This window comes from Camelus ferus, chromosome 36 (genome assembly GCF_009834535.1).
Source record: "Camelus ferus isolate YT-003-E chromosome 36, BCGSAC_Cfer_1.0, whole genome shotgun sequence".
Classification (NCBI taxonomy): Eukaryota; Metazoa; Chordata; class Mammalia; order Artiodactyla; family Camelidae; genus Camelus; species Camelus ferus.
In genome coordinates this window covers 26,495,098-26,510,853 of record NC_045731.1, presented here as the reverse complement: position 1 = coordinate 26,510,853, position 15,756 = coordinate 26,495,098, and positions in this window count along the sequence as shown.

Sequence of the window (15,756 nt, the reverse complement as noted above, 5' to 3'; positions counted from 1 at the left end):
ATCCCCCACCTTTCCCCGGCTGCCCGCACTAGGAGACACTCGGGGAAGACACGCGGAGGGCTCTTAGGGGATCCCAGGCGCTGCAGACAGAGGACGGAACCTCCCCAAACTCAGAATTCCGGAACGCGGCAGAGTGGGTTTGGGAGGTTTGGGGCCGCCCTCCACGCAGCTGCCTGGAGTCACAGCTGTTCCCTGGCAGGGGGAAGTCCGCTAATTTCCTCCCCTGTCCAGGGAGAGTCACTACATGCTACCTGCATTTCCAGCACAACCCCCGCATTTCCTCGGCAGCATGCACTAGGAGACACTGGGGAAAAACACGCGGAGGGCTCCTTGGAGATCCCAGGCGCTGCAGACACAGGACGGAACCTCCCCACACTCAGAATTCCCGAACGCGTCCGAGTGGTTTGGGGAGTTTTGGGGGACGCCCTCCACGCAGCTGCCTGGAGCCACAGGTGTTCCCTGGCAGGGGGAAGTCCTCTAATTACCTCCCCTGTTCAGGGGGAGGCACTAGATATTACCTACTTTTCCACACAAACACCCGCATTTCCTCGGGGGCCCTCACTAGGAGACACTCAGGGAAGACACGCGGAGGGCTCCTAGGAGTTCCCAAGTGCTGCAGACAGAGGAAGGAACCTCCCCACAATCAGAATTACGGAATAAATAGGAGTGGTTTGGGGAGGTTTGGGGGCGACCTCCACGCAGCTCCCTGGTGTCACAGCTGTTCCATGGCAGGGGGAAGTCCTCTAAATACCTCCTCTGTCCAGGGTGAGGCACTACATCTTTCCTGCATTTCCAGCACAACCCCCGCATTTCCCCGGCAGCCCCGCACTAGGAGAAAATCGGGGAAGACACGCGGAGGGCTCCTAGGAGATCCAAGTTGCTGCAGACAGAGGACGGAACCTCCCCACACTCAGAATTACGGAACAATTACGAGTGGTTCGGGGAGGTTTGGGGCCACACTCCACGGAGCTGCCTGGTGTCACAGCTGTTCCTTGGCAGGGGGAATTTTTCTAAATTACTCCCCTGTCCAGGGGGAGGCACTAAATGCTTCCTGCATTTCCATCCCAACCCTCGCATTTCCCCGGCAGCCCGCACTAGGAGACACTCAGGGAAGACACGCGGAGGGCTCCTAGGAAATCCCAACGGCTGCAAACAGAGGAAGGATCCTCCCCACAAACAGAATTACGGAATAAATAGGAGTGGTTTGGGGAGGTTATTGGGGCACGCCACGCAGCTGCTTGGTGTCACAGCTGTTCCCTGGCAGGGTGAATTCCGCTAATTACCTCCCCTGTCCAGGGGGAGGCACTAGATGCTACCTGAAATTCCATCCCACCACCGGCATTTAACCGGCAGCCCGCAAAAGGAGACACTCTGGGAAGACACGCGGACGGTTCCTAGGAGATCCCAGATGCTGCAGACAGAGGACGGAACCTCCCCACACTCAGAAATATGAAACAATTACGAGTGGGTGGGGGAGGTTTGGGGCCACCCTCCACGGAGCTGCCTGGTGTCACAGCTGTACCCTGGCAGGGGGAAGTTCGCTAATTTCCTCCCCTGTCCAGGTGGAGGCACTATGCTTCCTGCATTTCCATCACAACCCACGCCTGTCCCCGGCAGCCCGCACTAGGTGTCACTCGTGAAAGACACGCGGATGGCTCCTAGGAGATCTCAGGCGCTGCAGACATTTGACGGAACCTCCCAACTCTCAGAATTCCGGAACGTGGCTGAGTGCGTGGGGGAGGTTTTGGGCCGCCCTCCACGCAGCTGCCTGTTGTCACAGCTCTTTCCTGTCAGGGGAAGTACGCTAAATACTTCCCCTGTCCAGGGGAAGGCACTACATGCTACCTGCATTTCCAGCCCAACCCCCGAATTACCCAGGCAGCCCGCACTAGGAGACACTCTGTCAAGAAACGCGGAGGGCTCCCAGGAGATCCCAAGTGCTGCAGACAGTGGACGGAACCTCCCCACACTCAGAATTACGGAATAAGTAGGAGTGGTTTGGGGAGGTTTGGGGGCGCCCTCCACGCAGCTGCCTAGAGTCACAGCTTTTCCCTGGCAGGGGGAATTCCGCTAATTACCTCCCCCTGTCCAGGGGAAGGCACTAAAAGCTACCTGCAATTCCAGCCCCAACCCCCGAATTTCCCAGGCAGCCCGAAATAAGAGACACTCGGGGAAGACACGCGGAGGTTCCTAAAAGATCCCAGGTGCTGCAGACAGAGGACGGAACCTCCCCACACTCAGAATTCCGGAACGTGCCAGAGTGGTTAGGGAGGTTTAGTGCCGACCTCCACGCAGCTGCCTGTTGTCACAGCTCTTCCCTGTCACGGAAGCCCGCTAATTACCTCCCCTGTCCAGAGTGAGGCACTAGATGCTACCTGCATTTCCAGCCAATCCCCCGCATTTCCCCGGCTGCCCGCACTAAGAGAAACTCAGGGAAGACACGCGGAGGGCTCCTAGGAGATCCCAGGCTCTGCAGACAGAGGACGGAACCTCCCCACACTCAGAATCCGGAACGCGGCCTAATGGGTTTGGGGAGGTTTGGGGCCGCCTTCCACGCAGCTGCCTGGAGTCACAGGTGTTCCCTGGCAGGGGGAAGTCCGCTAATTACCTCCCCTGTCCAGCGGGAGGCACTAGATGCTACCCTGCATTTCCAGCCCAACCCCCGCATTTCCCCGGCAGCCCTCACTAGGAGACACTCAGGGAAGACACGCGGAGGGCTCCTAGGAGATCCCAGGCACTGCAGATAGAGGACGGAACCTCCCCACACTCAGAATTCTGGAACGCGGCCGAGTGGGAGTGGGTGTTTTGTACCCCCCTCCACGCAGCTGCCGGGTGTCACAGGTTTTCCCTAGTAGGGGGAAGTCCGCTAATTACCTCCCCTGTCCAAGTGGAGGAACTAGATTCTACCTGCATTTTCCAGCCCAACCGCCGCAATTCCCCGGCATCCCGCACTAGGAGACACTCGGGGAAGACACGCGGAAGGCTTCTAAGGGATTCCAGGTGCTGCAGACTGAGGACCGAACCTCCCCACACTCAGAATTCCGGAACGCGGCAGAGTGGGTGGGGGAAGTTTAGTGCCGCCCTCCACGCAGCTGCCTGTTTCACAGCTCTTCCCTGTCAGGGGAAGTCCGCTAATTTCCTCCCCTGTCCAGGAGAGTCACTACATGCTACCTGCATTTCCAGCACAACCCCCGCATTTCCTCGGCAGCATGCAGTAGGAGACACTGGGGAAAAACACGCGGAGGGCTCCTTGGAGATCCCAGGCGCTGCAGACAGAGGACGGAACCTCCCCACACTCAGAATTCCCGAACGCTTCCGAGTGGGTGGGGTAGTTTTGGGGCCGAACTCCACGCAGCTGCCTGGAGCCACAGGTGTTCCCCTGGCAGGGGGAAGTCCTCTAATTACCCTCCCCTGTTCAGGGGGAGGCACTAGATATTACCTACATTTCCACCCAAACACCCCGCATTTCCTCGGGAGCCCTCACTAGGAGACACTCAGAGAAGACACACGGAGGGCTCCTAGGAGTTCCCAAGTGCTGCAGACAGAGGAAGGAACCTCCCCACAATCAGAATTACGGAATAAATAGGAGTGGTTTGGGGAGGTTTGGGGGCGACCTCCACGCAGCTGCCTGGTGTCACAGCTGTTCCATGGCAGGGGGAAGTCCTCTAATTACCTCCTCTGTCCAGGGTGAGGCACTACATCTTTCCTGCATTTCCAGCACAATCCCCGCATTTCCCCGGCAGCCCGCACTAGGAGACACTCAGGGAAGACACGAGGAGGGCTCCTAGAGATCCCAGGCGCTGCAGACAGAGGACGGAACATCGCCACACTCAGAATTCCGGAACATTTACGAGTGGTTCGGGGAGGTTTGGGGCCACACTCCACGGAGCTGCCTGGTGTCACAGCTGTTCCTTGGCAGGGGGAATTTTTCTAAATTACTCCCTGTCCAGGGGGAGGCACTAAATGCTTCCTGCATTTCCATCCCAACCCTCGCATTTCCCCGGCAGCCCGCACTAGGAGACACTCAGGGAAGACACGCGGAGGGCTCCTAGGAAATCCCAACGGCTTGCAAACAGAGGAAGGATCCTCCCCACAAACAGAATTACGGAATAAATAGGAGTGGTTTGGGGAGGTTATTGGGGCAAGCCACGCAGCTGCTTGGTGTCACAGCTGTTCCCTGGCAGGGTGAATTCCGCTAATTACCTCCCCTGTCCAGGGGGAGGCACTAGATGCTACCTGAAATTCCATCCCACCACCGGCATTTAACCGGCAGCCCGCAAAAGGAGACACTCTGGGAAGACACGCGGATGGCTCCTAGGAGATCCCAGATGCTGCAGACAGAGGACGGAACCTCCCCACACTCAGAAATATGAAACAATTACGAGTGGGTGGGGGAGGTTTGGGGCCACACTCCACGGAGCTGCCTGGTGTCACAGCTGTACCCTGGCAGGGGGAAGTTCGCTAATTTCCTCCCCTGTCCAGGTGGAGGCACTATGCTTCCTGCATTTCCATCACAACCCACGCCTGTCCCCGGCAGCCCGCACTAGGAGTCACTCGTGAAAGACACGCGGATGGCTCCTAGGAGATCTCAGGCGCTGCAGACATTTGACGGAACCTCCCAACTCTCAGAATTCCGGAACGTGGCTGAGTGCGTGGGGGGAGGTTTTGGGCCGCCCTCCACGCAGCTGCCTGTTGTCACAGCTCTTTCCTGTCAGGGGAAGTACGCTAAATACTTCCCCTGTCCAGGGGAAGGCACTACATGCTACCTGCATTTCCAGCCCAACCCCCGAATTACCCAGGCAGCCCGCACTAGGAGACACTCTGGGATGACAAGCGGAGGGCTCCTAGGAGATCCCAAGTGCTGCAGACAGTGGACGGAACCTCCCCACACTCAGAATTCTGGAACGCTTCCGAGTGGGTTTGGGAGGTTTGGGGCCGCCCTCCATGGAGCTGCCTGGAGTCACAGGTGTTTCCTGGCAGGGGGATGTCCTCTAATTACCTCCCCTGTCCAGGGGGAGGCACTAGATATTACCTGCATTTCCAGCCAAACACCCGCATTTCCCCGGCAGCCCTCAATAGGAGACACTCAGGGAAGACACGGGGAGGGATCCTAGGAGTTCCCAAGTGCTGCAGACAGAGGAAGGAACCTCCCCACAATCAGAATTACGGAATAAATAGGAGTGGTTTGGGGAGGTTTGGGGGTGACCTCCACGCAGCTGCCTGGTGTCACAGCTGTTCCATGGCAGGGGGAAGTCCACTAATTACCTCCCCTGTCCAGGGGGAGGCACTACATGCTTCCTGCATTTCGATCCCAACCCCGGCATTAACCGGCTGCCCGCACTAGGAGAGAATCTGGGAAGACACGCGGAGGGCTCCTAGGAGATCCCAGGCACTGCAGACAGAGGACAGAACCTCCTCACTTTCAGAATTCCGGAACGCGGCCGAGTGGCTGGGGGAGGTTTCGGGCCGCGCTCCACGCAGCTGCCTGGTTTCACAGCTGTTCCCTGGAAGGGGAAAGTCCTCCAATTACCTCCCCATTCCAGGGGGAGTCACTACATGCTTCCTGCATTTCCGGTCAAATCCCCGCCTTTCCCCGGCAGCCCGCAACATGAGTCACTCGAGGAAGACACGAGGAGGGCTACTTGGTAATCCCAGGCACTGCAGACATAGGACAGAACCTCCCCTACTCAGAATTACGGAACAATTACGAATGGTTGGGGTAGGTTTGGGGCCACCTTCCACGCAGCATCCTGGTATAACAGCTGTTCCCTGGCAGGAGGAAGTTCGCTAATTTCCTCCCCTGTCCAGGGGGAGGTACTAAATGCTTCCTGCATTTCCTGCAAATCCCCCGTTTTCCCTGGCAGCCCGCACTAGGAGGCACTAGGGGAAGGCCCGCGGATGGCTCCTAGGAGATCCCAGGCGCTGCAGACCGAGGACGGAACCTCCCCACACTCAGTATTCCGGAACGCGGCCAAGTGGGTTGGGGAGGTTTGGCGCCGCCCTCAACGCAGATGCCTGGTGTCACAGCTGTTCCCTGGCAGGAGGAAGTTCGCTAATTACCTCCCCTGTCCAGTTGGAGGCACTACATGCTACCTGCATTTCCAGCCCAACCCCCGCATTTCCCCGGCAGACCGCACTAGGAGTCACTCGGGGAAGAAACGCGGAAGGCTCCTAGGAGATCCCAGACGCTGCAGACAGAGGACGGAACCTCCCCACTCTCAGAATTCCAGAACGAGTCCGAGTGGGTGGGGGAGGTTTCGGGCCGCCCTCCACGCAGCTGCTTTTTGTCACAGCTGTTCCTTATCAGGGGAAGTCCGCTAATTACCTCCCCTGTCCAAAGTGAGGCACTAGATGCTACCTGCATTTCCAGCCCAACCCCCGCCTTTCCCCGGCAGCCCGCAATAAGAGACACTCAGGGAAGACAATCGGAGTGCTCCTATGAGATCCCAGGGGCTGCAGACATAGGACGGAACCTCCCCACACTCAGAATTCCGGAACGCGGCCGAGTGGGTGGGGGAGATTTGGGGCCGCCCTCCACGGAGCTGCCTGGTGTCACAGCTGTACCCTGGCAGGGGGAAGTTCGCTAATTTCCTCCCCTGTCCAGGTGGAGGCACTATGCTTCCTGCATTTCCATCAAAACCCACGCTTTTCCCCGGCAGCCCGCATTAGGAGTCACTCGTGAAAGACACGCGGATGGCTCCTAGGAGATCCCAGGCCCTGCAGACATTTGACGGAACCTCCCAACTCTCAGAATTCCGGAACGAGGCTGAGTGGGTGGGGGAGGTTTTGGGCCGCCCTCCACGCAGCTGCCTGTTGTCACAGCTGTTCCCTGTCAGGGGAAGTATGCTGAATACTTCCCCTGTCCAGGGGAAGGCACTACATGCTACCTGCATTTCCAGTCAAACCCACGAATTACCCAGGCAGCCCGCACTTGGAGACACTCTGGGAAGACACGCGGAGGGCTCCCAGGAGATCCCAAGTGCTGCAGACAGTTGACGGAACTTCCCCACACTCAGAATGACGGAATAAGTAGGAGTGGTTTGGGGAGGTTTGGGGGCGCCCTCCACGCAGCTGCCTAGAGTCACAGCTTTTCCCTGGCAGAGGGAATTCCGCTAATTACCTCCCCTGTCCAAGGGGAGGAACTAGATTCTACCTTCATTTCCAACCCAACCCCCGCATTTCCCCGGCATCCCGCACTAGAGACACTCGGGGAAGACACACGGAGTGCTTCTTAAAGATTCCAGGTGCTGCAGACTGAGGACGGAACCTCCCCACACTCAGAATTCCGGAACGCGGCAGAGTGGGTGGGGTAATTTTAGTGCCGCCCTCCACGCAGCTGCCTGTTGTCACAGCTCTTCCCTGTCAGGGGAAGTCCGCTAATTACCTCCCCTGTCCAGAATGAGGCACTACATGCTACCTGCATTTCCAGCCAATCCCCCACATTTCCCAGGCTGCCCGCACTAGGAGACACTCGGGGAAGACACGCGGAGGGCTCTTAGGGGATCCCAGGCGCTGCAGACAGAGGACGGAACCTCCCCACACTCAGAATTCCGGAACGCGTCCGAGTGGGTTTGGGAGGTTTGGGGCCGCCGTCCACGCAGCTGCCTGGAGTCACAGCTGTTCCCTGGCAGGGGGAAGTCCGCTAATTTCCTCCCCTGTCCAGGGAGAGTCACTACATGCTACCTGCATTTCCAGCACAACCCCCGCATTTCCTCGGCAGCATGCACTAGGAGACACTGGGGAAAAACATGCGGAGGGCTCCTTGGAGATCCCAGGCGCTGCAGACAGAGGACGGAACCTCCCCACACTCTGAATTCCCGAACGCGTCTGAGTGGGTTGGGGAGATATGGGGCCGCCCTCCACGCAGCTGCCTGGAGCCACAGGTGTTCCCTGGCAGGGGGAAGTCCTCTAATTACCTCCCTGTTCAGGGGGAGGCACTAGATATTACCTATATTTCCACCCAAACACCTGCATTTCCTCGGGAGCCCTCACTAGGAGACACTCAGGGAAGACACGCGGAGGGCTCCTAGGAGTTCCCAAGTGCTGCAGACAGAGGAAGGAACCTCCCCACAATCAGAATTACGGAATAAATAGGAGTGGTTTGGGGAGGTTTGGGGGCGACCTCCACGCAGCTGCCTGGTGTCACAGCTGTTCCATGGCAGCGGGAACTCCTCTAATTACCTCCTCTGTCCAGGGTGAGGCACTACATCTTTCCTGCATTTCCAGCACAACCCCCGCATTTCCCCGGCAGCCCGCACTAGGATACACTCGGGGAAGTCACGCGGAGGGCTCCTAGGAGATCCAAGTTGCTGCAGACAGAGGACGGAACCTCCCCACACTCAGAATTACGGAACAATTACGGGTGGTTCGGGGAGGTTTGGGGCCACATTCCACGGAGCTGCCTGGTGTCACAGCTGTTCCTTGGCAGGGGGAATTTGTCTAATTTCCTCCCCTGTCCAGGGGGAGGCACTAAATGCTTCCTGCATTTCCATCCCAACCCCCGCATTTCCCCGGGAGCCCGCACTAGGAGACACTCAGGGAAGACACGCGGAGGGCTCCTAGGAAATCCCAAGGGCTGCAAACAGAGGAAGGATCCTCCCCACAAACAGAATTACGGAATAAATAGGAGTGGTTTGGGGTGGTTATTGGGGCACACCACGCAGCTGCCTGGTGTCACAGCTGTTCCCTGCCAGGGGGAATTCCGCTAATTACCTCCCCTGTCCAGGGGGAGGCACTAGATGCTACCTGAAATTCCATCCCACCACCGGCTTTTAACCGGCAGCCCGCAAAATGAGACACTCTGGGAAGACACGCGGACGGCTCCTAGTAGATCCCAGGTGCTGCAGACAGAGGACGGAACCTCCCCACACTCAGAATTATGAAACAATTACGAGTGGGTGGGGGAGGTTTGGGGCCACCCTCCACGGAGCTGCCTGGTGTCACAGCTGTACCCTGGCAGGGGGAATTTCGCTAATTTCCTCCCCTGTCCAGGTGGAGGCACTATGCTTCCTGCATTCCATCACAACCCACGCCTTTCCCCGGCAGCCCGCACTAGGAGTCACTCGTGAAAGACACGCGGATGGCTCCTAGGAGATCCCAGGCCCTGCGGACATTTGACGGAACCTTACAACTCTCAGAATTCCGGAACGGGGCTGAGTGCGTGGGGGAGGTTTTGGGCCGCCCTCCACGCAGCTGCCTGTTGTCACAGCTCTTCCCTGTCAGGGGAAGTACGCTAAATACTTCACCTGTCCAGGGGAAGGCACTACATGCTACCTGCATTTCCAGCCCAACCCCCGAATTACCCAGGCAGCCCGCACTAGGAGACACTCTGGGAAGACACGCGGAGGGCTCCTAGGAGATCCCAAGTGCTGCAGACAGTGGACGGATCCTCCCCACACTCAGAATTACGCAATAAGTAGAAGTGGTTTGGGGAGGTTTGGGGGCGCACTCCATGCAGCTGCCTAGAGTCACAGCTCTTCCCTGGCAGGGGAAATTCCGCTAATTACCTCCCCTGTCCAGGGGAAGGCACTACAAACTACCTGCATTTCCAGCCCAACCCCCGACTTTCCCAGGCAGCCCGCACTAAGAGACACTCGGGGAAGACACGCGGAGGGCTCCTAAAAGATCCTAGGTGCTGCTGACCGAGGACGGAACCTCCCCACACTCAGAATTCCGGAACGCGTCCGAGTGGGTTTGGGAGGTTCGGGGCCGCCCTCCACGCAGCTGCCTGGAGTCACAGGTGTTTCCTGGCAGGGGCATGTCCTCTAATTACCTCCCCTGTCCAGGGGGAGGCAGTAGATATTACCTGCATTTCCAGCCAAACACCCGCATTTCCCCGGCAGCCCTCAATAGGAGACACTCAGGGAAGACACGGGGAGGGATCCTAGGAATTCCCAAGTGCTGAAGACAGAGGAAAGAACCTCCCCACAATCAGAATTACGGAATAAATAGGAGTGGTTTAGGGAGGTTTGGGGGCGACCTCCACGCAGCTGCCTGGTGTCACAGCTGTTCCATGGCAGGGGGAAGTCCACTAATTACCTCCCCTTTCCAGGGGGAGGCACTACATGCTTCCTGCATTTCGATCCCAACCCCGGCATTAACCGGCTGCCCGCACTAGGAGAGAATCTGGGAAGACACGCTGAGGGCTCCTAGGAGATCCCAGGCACTGCAAACAGAGGACGGAACCTCCTCACATTCAGAATTCCGGAACGCGGCCGAGTGGCTGGGGGAGGTTTGGGACCGCGCTCCACGCAGCTGCCTGGTTTCACAGCTGTTCCCTTGAAGGGGAAAGTCCGCTAATTACCTCCCCTTTCCAGGGGGAGGCACTATATGCTTCCTGCATTTCCGGTCAAATCCCCGCCTTTCCCCGGCAGCCCGCAACATGAGTCACTCGAGGAAGACACGAGGAGGGCTACTTGGTAATCCCAGGCACTGCAGACATAGGACGGAACCTCCCCAACTCAGAATTACGGAACAATTACGAGTGGTTGGGGTAGGTTTGGGGCCACCTTCCACGCAGCATCCTGGTATAACAGCTGTTCCCTGGCAGGGGGAAGTCCGCTAATTACCTCCCCTGTCCAGAGGAAGGCACTACATGCTACCTGAATTTCCAGCCCAACCCCCGAATTTCCCCGTCAGTCTGCAATAGCAGACATTCGGGGAAGACACGCGGAGGGCTCCTAGGAGATCCCAGGCGCTGCAGACAGAGGACGGAACCTCCCAACACTCAGAATTCCGGAAAGAGGCCGAGTGGGTGGGGGAGGTTTGGGGCCACCTTCCACGCAGCATCCTGGTATAACAGCTGTTCCCTGGCCGGGGGAAGTTCGCTAATTTCCTCCCCTGTCCAGGGGGAGGCACTAAAGCCTTCCTGCATTTCCAGCCCAACCCCTGCATAATCCTGGCAGCCGGCACTAGGAGACAATCGGGGAAAACACGAGGAGGGCTCCTAATAGATCCCAGGTGCTGCAGACATAGGACGGAACCTCCCCACACTTAGAATTCCGGAGCTCGTCAGACTGGGTGGGGGAGGTTTGGGGCCGCCCTCCAAGCAGCTGCCTGTTGTCACAGCTGTTCCCTGTCAGGGGAAGTACGCTAATTACCTCCCCTGTCCAGGCGAAGGCACTACATTCTACCTGCATTTCCAGCCCAACCCCCGACTTACCCAGGCTGCCCGCACTTGTAGACACTCTGGGAAGACACGCGGAGGGCTCAAAGGAGATCCCAAGGGCTGCAGACAGTGGACGGAACCTCCCCACACTCAGAATAATGGAATAAGTAGGAGTGGTTTGGGGGAAGTTTGGGGGCGCCCTCCACGCAGCTACCTGGTGTCACAGCTGTTCCCTGGCAGGGGGAAGTCCGCTAATTACCTCCCCTGTCCAGGGGAAGGCACTACATGCTACCAGCATTTCCAGCCCAACCCCCGACTTTCCCAGGCAGCCCGCACTAGGAAACACTCGGGGAAGACACGCGGAGGGCTCCTAATAGATCCCAAGTGCTGCGGACCGAGGACGGAACCTCCCCACACTCAGAATTCCTGAACGCGGCAGAGTGGGTGCGGGAGGTTTAGGGCCGCCCTCCACGCAGCTGCCTGGTTTCACAGCTGTTCCCTGGCAGGGGGAATTCCGCTAATTACATCCCCTGTCCAGGGGGAGGCCCTAAATGCTTCCTGCATTTCCTGCCCAACCCCCGCTTTCCCTGGCATCAGGCATTAGTAGTCACTCAGGGAAGACACGTGGATGGATCCTAGGAGATCCTAGGCGCTGCAGACCGAGGTCGGAACCTCCCTACACTCAGAATTCCGGAACGCGTCCGAGTGGGTTTGGGAGGTTTGGGGGCGCCCTCCACGCAGCTGCCTAGAGTCACAGCTTTCCCCTGGCAGAGTGAATTCCGCTAATTACCTCCCCTGTCCAGGGGAAGGCACTACAAGCTACCTGCAATTCCAGCCCAACCCCCGAATTTCCCAGGCAGCCCGAAATAAGAGACACTCGGGGAAGACACGCGGAGGTTTCCTAAAAGATCCCAGGTGCTGCAGACCGAGGACGGAACCTCCCCACACTCAGAATTCTGGAACGCGGCAGAGTGGGTGGGGGAGGTTTAGTGCCGACCTCCACGCAGCTGCTTGTTGTCACAGCTCTTCCCTGTCACGGGAAGTCCGCTAATTACCTCCCCTGTCCAGAGTGAGGCACTAGATGCTACCTGCATTTCCAGCCAATCCCCCGCCTTTCCCCGGCTGCCCTCACTAAGAGAAACTCAGGGAAGACACGCGGAGGGCTCCTAGGAGATCCCAGGCTCTGCACACAGAGGATGGAACTTCCCCACACTCAGAATTCCGAACGCGTCTGAGTGGGTTTGGGAGGTTTGGGGCCGCCCTCCACGCAGCTGCCTGGAGTCACAGGTGTTCCCTGGCAGGGGGAAGTCCGCTAATTACCTCCCCTGTCCAGGGGGAGGCACTAGATGCTACCTGCATTTCCAGCCCAACCCCCGCATTTCCCCGGCAGCCCGCACTAGGAGACACTCAGGGAAGACACGCGGAAGGCTCCTAGGAGATCCCAAGTGCTGCAGACAGAGGACGGAACCTCCCCACACTCAGAATTACGGAACAATTACGAGTGGTTTGGGGAAGTTTGGGGCCAAACTCCACGCAGCTTCCTGGTGTCACAGCTGTTCCCTGGCAGGGGGAATTTCGCTAATTTCCTCTCCTGTTCAGGGGGAGGCACTAAATGCTTCCTGCATTTCCTGCAAATCCCCCGTTTTCCCTGGCAGCCCGCACTAGGAGGCACTAGGGGAAGGCCCGTGGATGGCTCCTAGGAGATCCCAGGCGCTGCAGACCGAGGACAGAACCTCCCCACACTCAGTAATCCGGAACGCGGCCAAGTGGGTTGGGGAGGTTTGGCGCCGCCCTCCACGCAGCTGCCTGGTGTCACAGCTGTTCCCTGGCAGGGGGAAGTTCGCTAATTACCTCCCCTGTCCAGTTGGAGGCACTACATGCTACCTGCATTTCCAGCTCAACCCCCGCATTTCCCCGGCAGACCGCACTAGGAGTCACTCGGGGAAGACACGCGGAGGGCTCCTAGGAGATCCTAGGCGCTGCAGACAGAGGTCGGAACCTCCCCACACTCAGAATTACGGAACAATTACGAGTGGTTGTGGGAGGTTTGGGGCCAAACTCCACGGAGCTGCCTGGTGTCACAGCTGTTCCCTGGCCGGGGGAAGTTCGCTAATTTCCTCCCCTGTCCAGGTGGAGGCACTAAATGCTTCCTGCATTTCCATCACAACCCCCGCCTTTCCCCGGCAGCCCGCACTAGGAGTCACTCGTGGAAGACACACGGATGGCTCTTAGGAGATCCCATGCGCTGCAGACATAGGACGGAACCTCCCAACTCTCAGAATTCCGGAACGAGGCTGAGTGGTTCGGGGAGGTTTGGGGCCGCCCTCCACGCAGCTGCCTGTTGTCACAGCTGTTCCCTGTCAGGGGAAGTACGCTAAATACCTCCCCTGTCCAGGGGAAGGCATTACATGCTTCTGCATTTCCGGTCAAATCCCCGCCTTTCCCCGGCAGCCCGCAACATGAGTCACTCGAGGAAGACACGAGGAGGGCTACTTGGTAATCCCAGGCCCTGCAGACATAGGACGGAACCTCCCCAACTGAGAATTACGGAACAATTACGAGTGGTTGGGGTAGGTTTGGGGCCACCTTCCACGCAGCATCCTGGTATAACAGCTGTTCCCTGGCAGGGGGAAGTTCGCTAATTTCCTCCCCTGTCCAGGGGGAGGCACTAAAGCCTTCCTGCATTTCCTGCAAATCCCCCGTTTTCCCTGGCAGCCCGCACTAGGAGGCACTAGGGGAAGGCCCGCGGATGGCTCCTAGGAGATCCCAGGCGCTGCAGACCGAGGACGGAACCTCCCCACACTCAGTATTCCGGAACGCGGCCAAGTGGGTTGGGGAGGTTTTGGCGCCGCCATCCATGCAGATGCCTGGTGTCACAGCTGTTCCCTGGCAGGGGGAAGTTCGCTAATTACCTCCCATGTCCAGTTGGAGGCACTACATGCTACCTGCATTTCCAGCCCAACCCCCGCATTTCCCCGGCAGACCGCACTAGGAGACACTCGGGGAAGACACGCGGAGGGCTCCTAGGAGATCCCAGACGCTGCAGACAGAGGACGGAACCTCCCCACTCTCAGAATTCCAGAACGAGTCCGAGTGGGTGGGGGAGGTTTCGGGCCGCCCTCCACGCAGCTGCTTTTTGTCACAGCTGTTCCTTATCAGGGGAAGTCCGCTAATTACCTCCCCTGTCCAAAGTGAGGCACTAGATGCTACCTGCATTTCCAGCCCAACCCCCGCCTTTCCCCGGCAGCCCGCACTAAGAGACACTCAGGGAAGACAATCGGAGTGCTCCTATGAGATCCCAGGTGCTGCAGACATAGGACGGAACCTCCCCACACTCAGAATTCCGGAACGCGGCCGAGTGGGTTGGGGAGATTTGGGGCCGAACTCCACGGAGCTGCCTGGTGTCACAGCTGTACCCTGGCAGGGGGAAGTTCGCTAATTTCCTCCCCTGTCCAGGAGGAGGCACTATGCTTCCTGCATTTCCATCACAACCCACGCCTTTCCCCGGCAGCCCGCATTAGGAGTCACTCGTGAAAGACACGCGAATGGCTCCAAGGAGATCCTAGGCGCTGCAGACCGAGGTCGGAACCTCCCCACACTCAGAATTCCGGAACGCGTCCGAGTGGGTTTGGGAGGTTTGGGGGCGCCCTCCACGCAGCTGACTAGAGTCACAGCTTTTCCCTGGCAGAGTGAATTCCGCTAATTACCTCCCCTGTCCAGGGGAAGGCACTACATGCTACCTGCATTTCCAGCTCAAACCCCGCATGTCCCCGGCAGACCGCACTAGGAGTCACTCGGGGAAGACACGCGGAGGTTTCCTAAAAGATCCCAGGTGCTGCAGACCGAGGACGGAACCTCCCCACACACAGAATTCCGGAACGCGGCAGAGTGGGTTGGGGAGGTTTAGTGCCGACCTCCACGCAGCTGCCTGTTGTCACAGCTCTTCCCTGTCACGGGAAGTCCGCTAATTACCTCCCCTGTCCAGAGTGAGGCACTAGATGCTACCTGAATTTCCAGCCAATCCCCCGCCTTTCCCCGGCTGCCCTCACTAAGAGAAACTCAGGGAAGACACGCGGAGGGCTCCTAGGAGATCCCAGGCTCTGCACACAGAGGACGGAACCTCCCCACACTCAGAATTCCGGAACGCGTCCGAGTGGGTTTGGGAGGTTTGGGGCCGCCCTCCACGCAGCTGCCTGGAGTCACAGGTGTTCCCTGGCAGGGGGAAGTCCGCTAATTACCTCCCCTGTCCAGGGGGAGGCACTAGATGCTACCTGCATTTCCAGCCCAACCCCCGCATTTCCCTGGCAGCCCGCACTAGGAGACACTCAGGGAAGACACGCGGAAGGCTCCTAGGAGATCCCAAGTGCTGCAGACAGAGGACGGAACCTCCCCACACTCAGAATTACGGAACAATTACGAGTGGTTTGGGGAAGTTTGGGGCCAAACTCCACGCAGCTTCCTGGTGTCACAGCTGTTCCCTGGCAGGGGGAATTTCGCTAATTTCCTCCCCTGTTCAGGGGGAGGCACTAAATGCTTCCTGCATTTCCTGCAAATCCCCCGGTTTCCCTGGCAGCCCGCACTAGGAGGCACTAGGGGAAGGCCCGCGGATGGCTCCTAGGAGATCCCAGGCGCTGCAGACCGAGGACAGA